Raw genomic sequence first — 6,000 nt, 5'->3', positions numbered from 1 at the left:
AATAAACTGAACTATAATTAAATAGATATGTTATTGTAGTAAATAAGTTACTCCATGTATACTGTACAAGGTTAAACCGTAACGGTTAATGTTAACATAAGACTTCTCTACTCTAGCCGTAAGTTTCGTGCTTAATCCACACTACTGGGCCAGTTACTGCAACGGACAAATGATGCAAACAACTTAGTCTTTTTAGTTTTTACCTAACGCTGTTTTTCTTTGCACCAGCGACGATCGTTTTCTCAATCAGAAAGAAGCATTTTACGTAAGGTGAACAATGCTAATGGACACAAAGAAAGGCCCATTTAAGCTGTAAACTAATAAAGTAATAAGTAGAAAAAGTCCCACATCGTTTCACTTAGACAGACGAAGCTGTGTTTATATAGTGTTAGAGTCGAATAAATGATTGTCCCTTCGGGGACATCCGATAAAATTGGAACGATACAGAGAAGATTAGCATGGCCCCTGCGCAAGGATGACACGCACAAATCGAGAAATGGTTCAAATTTTTTTTCCAACTGATTTACTTGACGAGGATCCGAGCTTTCTTTTCTCATATTGTGATTTAGCCCTTCCTGTGACTCGGGTAAACAAACTGCAAAAACCCAAAGAGCTTGGTTCTTATGCTTTCACCTCTTCAGTCTTCAAGATCCAAAGAAACTAGCTCCGTTTTATCATTATGATCATTTATCATGACCAACTACTACTAGCCTCTTATGGATATGGAGCACTAGAAGTCGACTCATGAATCTATTTATGGCAGACTGAATTGTAAATAAGCATTTAGTTCACAAGTGAATAGCGGAGATGAGATGTTTGGTACGTATAACGGTATAAGTCACAACAACAACAAAGGGGAACTTAACCGAAGACATTAACAGAGTCATAATCTTAGGATGGGGCTTAACTTGATTTTGCAGCCAAGACGAGGCTTTTTGTGTTTCCGGTTGGTTTGTGAATTGGCTCTGGCGGAGAAGAACGTTAACGTGCTTGCTTTCAATTCGTAGGNTTTTTTTTTTTTTTTTTTTTTTTTTTTTTTTTTTTTTTTTTTTTGTTGTTGTAAAATCTTGAATAAGTAAAGGGAATTTTACTGACATGTTATACATTTTAGGTAATATTACCAGAATCTACAAAAAATTTTTTATTACTAGAATATTTCGGGTATTTTCAAAATACCCAGCGTGCCCTTGTTTTATGTTACCGGAAAAAACGTTATTACAAAAATGTCATCGCCACGTCAGAAATCGCTGACGTGTATTAAATAACTCAGCCGTAACGCGTTATAGAGGTAATGACGGCTGAGTTATAGGTATGTTGCAGCTGATTTATGGAAAAAACATTTGAGTAAGATCGGACGGCTAACTTAGAGCATAACTCAACCACATGTTACAACTGAGTTATTAAAATCTGGCTGAGTTATGCTCTAACTCAGCCGTCCTTACGGCTGAGTTTTCACCCGATGGTTGAGTTGTCAAAATTTTGGCTGAGTTAGAGCATAACTCAGCCATAACGTGTGGCCGAGTTTTCACCCGATGGTTGAGTTGTCAAAATTTTGGCTGAGTTATCAATACGACACGGCTGAATTAACTTTCCCCGCCTGGCTAAGTTATGAAAAATGGCTGACTTATGAGATGTACTTACGGCTGAGTTATGGTTAAATACTTAAATCTATAACTCAGCCATGATAGGCTGACTTATCGTACAACTCGGCCATTTCACGGCTAACTTAGTAGCAAAAGATTAATTACTAGAATGTTATCCAGTTACGACTGACTTATTAAACGATACGGCTGAGTTACATATTTTCAGTTGACCAAGCGGCTGAATTTAGCAGCCATTTTTCTGTTTTTTAATTACTGTAATGTTATTCATGTTGTGACTGAGTTATAATTTGTTTGATGGCTGAGTTTTATTAAGGCTGAGTTATTATTTCTTTAATGGTTGACTTGCCACATCGGACGCATCATCCATGTCAGCATTCCATGTCATCATCTTTCTTTTCTGGAAATACGAAACGTCGTTCCTTCGATTCTTCAACTGGTTATTAAGTGAACTATTTACCTTATATATCACACCTTGTTCTTCTACTTCTTCTTCATTTTCTTCTTCACCTTGTTCTTATACTTCTTCTTCACTTTCATCTTCACCTAGTTCTTTCTACTTCTTCTTCACCTTCTCCTTTATTTTCTTTCATGGATCCAGTTCCGGTACTAGTTGTTTCCGGTAATTGGATAAAGAAACAGAGATATGTATTTAGCACCGACGATAGAGCGTGTATAGTTGTGCAGATCGATAGAGGCACAACACATGAAAAGCTTGTGGAGCTTGTTCTTGAAGACTACGGATTGGACGCGTTTAGCCATGAGCTAAAGCTGAGCTACATGTTCTCGAACAAGGCACTAAAACTAATGGCGCATGATACTCCACCAGTTTTTGTCTCCAATGATCGGCAGTTGCAATGTTTTTTGGGGCTATGGAAAACCGATCAGCTACGTCTCTGTGTGGAGTTTTCGGCTAAAGAGTCTACAAAATCTAGTGGAGCTAGAGGAAGTATGATATGGCCAAGCAGTGACTCGAAAGTAGAATGTACATACGAAGTGGACGGTGGGGGATTTGAAGGCACTTGTTATGATTATAGTGATGACGAAGAAAATGAAGAAGAAGAAGAAGATGTCGAAGAAGCAGCTGACGAAGAAGAAGACGATGAATTTTCAACTTGATTTGATGTTTTCGACGACTCCGATGGTGCATCATCTGATAATGATAACTTTTCTGTCTTGGGCGAGCCTCCGAACAAAGACGAAGATGCACCGACTCTGGCTCCTAATAAAGACGAAGATTCACCGACTCTCCCTCCTAAGAAGAGAGCTCATAACAACGATAATGCCGGATCGACTATGAACCCAGAGGCTTTTAGGTTGGAGTTGTCAACGCTAAAAATTGTTGTAGGACAACAATACAGGAGCAAAGCCGAGTTCAGGAATCGCGTGAGACTTATTTCGGTTAGGGATGGATTTGATTTTAATTTACCAGTATCAAATCCAAGAATGGTGGTTGCGCGGTGTTGGGTTGAAGGATGTCTTTGGAGAGTTCGTGCATCTAGACAAGGGGATGAGCCGGATTTTCATGTTCGTCTATACGATTCGGAACACTCATGTTCTGTGACGGAACGTTCTAATCGATCCTGTCAAAAACCAGCTGGTGTATTGGCAGGTCTTTACAGGGACTATCTTGTTGATCTTGGTCCGGAAGTTAAACCTAAAAGTGTTGGAGTCATTTTCAACAAGCAATTTAGTATGAAGGTAATTACTCTGTCTCAGCTGACTTATTGACATAATGGCTGACATATCATTACTTTATGGCTGGATTATTAATGAATACCAGCTGACTTAATGATTTTATAAGGCTGATTGATATGAATGTCTTGACTGATTTATTTACGTATTGTGGCTGGTTTTTTGATTTTCTACGGCTGACTTATATTTTATGGCTGATTTATTAATTTGTTGGTGTCAATAGATGGGTTATTGGAAGGCATATCGGTTGCTGCGGTTTGCAAGGGAGATCGATCAGGGAACTCCTGAGGATAGTTTTAGCGAATTGCCTTCTTACCTATACATGGTAAGAAGGGAAAATCCAGGTACAATCACGCGTCTCCAAATAGATGATGAAGATTGTTTCAAATATGTTTTTATTGCTTTTGGTGTGAGTGTTGCTGGGTTTTCTTTCATGCGCAAATTTATTGTTGTCGACGGTACGTTTCTCCATGGTAGTTACAAAGGGACGCTTCTAACAGCCCTAGCTCAGGATGGTAACTTTCAAAATTTTCCAATAGCTTTCGCTATTGTTGATACTGAAAATGATGAGTCTCGGCGTTGGTTTTTTACACAACTCAAAAATGCCATTCCTGACGAAAAGGATCTTGCGATAATCTCTGACAAACATAAGTCAATAGGGAAAGCGATTGGCGAAGTGTATCCATTGGCTTCCCGTGGAATTTGCACTTACCATTTGTATAAGAACATTTTGGTGAAGTTCAAAGGAAAACATTTGTTCCCTCTGGTGAAAAAAGCGGCAAGGTGTTTTAGGCTGTCAAATTTTAATGAGGCTTTCAATGAGATTGAAGCACTTCATTCCCAACTACATTGATACCTCCTAAGAGCTGGTGTCCGAATGTGGGCGCGTGTTCATTTCCCGGGTGAAAGGTACAATTTAATGACAACGAATATTGCCGAATCAATAAACAAAGCACTGTCAAATTCTAGAATTCTTCCCATAGTTCGACTGCTAGAATCAATACGGAATATGATGACCAGATGATTTTCTGAACGGAGAGAGGATGCGCAATCGCAGCTAACAACGCTCACTCGAGGTGTTGAGAAACTGTTAAAGGTAAGTTTACATAAGTCAGTCGTCAATGTTGATAACTCAGCCATAATAGTTTTCGTATCTCAGCCATAACTATTACATATATCAGCCATAACAGTTTTCATATCTCAGCCCTTACCATAATAATTTTCATATCTCAGCCATTATTGTTTTCATAGCTCAGTCGTAATTGTTTTCATAACTCAGCCTAAAACGTTTTTTTGTTTTTTTTTTGTTCTACTCCCTACTAGGACCGTGTCACCGCAACAAGACTTATGCAGGTACAAACGATTGATGCTGTACGTGTGCAAGTTACATATGGAACATCTTTGCATGTTGTAAATTTGGAACTAAAAAAATGCACATGCCGTCATTTCGACCATGAGAAAATACCATGCATCCATGCAATCGCAGCTGCAGAGCATAAGGATGTGTCTCGTATATCCTTGTGCAATCCAAAATTTAGGAGCGTCGATTTGGTTAACGGATGGGGTGGTTCAATCGTGCCTCCAGATGAATCAGTCCCGGTTCCTGCTACTGTGGATAATCAACCGTGCTTGCCTCTGATTATTGTGAACCGGCCAGGAAGGCCCAAGAAGCGTAGGATTAAATCATCTTTGGAAGTGGCCATTGGAAATAAACGCCCTAGGAAGCAACATGCATGTTCGCGATGTAAGCAAGTTGGGCACAATGTGAAAACTTGTCGGATGTAGTTGGGGAGATTTGTTTTATTTTGTGTAATAACTCAGCCGTCAAGTCGTATAAATCAGTCGTTTGCTTTCAGATTGTTTCTTGTGATAACTCCACCGTTAATTCATATAAATGAGCTATCTACTTTCAGATTGTTTCTTGTGATAACTCAGCCATCACTTACTATAACTCAGCCATCAAAGCCACCTTTCGTTTTTTCATAAAACTATAACTCAGCCGTTAAGCAATATTTTGGCGGGAAACCATAAGTTAACCTAATAATAAACGAGAAATTTCTTTTGATAACTCAGCCATTATAGATTTTTCATTTTGATAACTCAGCCGTCACATAAATCGATGTAACCTTTCGTTTTTCCGTCAAACTATAACTCAGCCGTCAAGCAATATTTTGGCGGGAAACCATAAGTTAACCTAATAATAGATGTGACCTTTCGTTTTTCTATTGTTTTCCCTTTATATTCATATAATTCATTGTATCGTTTCGGTTTCTTCTTCTCCGCTCATTGCACCTATAAATATTGCATCTTCGTCGATCAGTTCACCTTCAAAACTCATCTATCATTATAATGCATTTCCTTGGATCATTGCACATGTAAGTATCCTCTCCATGACCTCTCAATCTATTGCATATTGTCCGATCATTGCACCTATCAGTTTGTGACAATTGTTTTTCTTTTGATAACCGAGCTATGGACGGAGAGGGTTCCAGTAGACGTCAAAAACGCAAGGCAGAGTGGGGAGACGAAGACAATCAGCCGTCCATCCGCATGGCCGAAGCAAGTTCCAATAAACGTCAAAGAAATGCAGATTTCAAGTGGGAAGAGGAATCACTATTGGTCGTGTCTGAAGCTTTTACTTAGACGAGAGTCGAGGCCGAGGCGGAGACAACTGATCACTACACAGCAATTCTGCATATGATGG

The sequence above is a fragment of the Camelina sativa genome, chromosome 11, assembly GCF_000633955.1.
Source record: "Camelina sativa cultivar DH55 chromosome 11, Cs, whole genome shotgun sequence".
Lineage (NCBI taxonomy): Eukaryota > Viridiplantae > Streptophyta > Magnoliopsida > Brassicales > Brassicaceae > Camelina > Camelina sativa.
The sequence above is the reverse complement of the archived record's forward strand: the minus strand, read 5'-3'. Positions refer to the sequence as shown.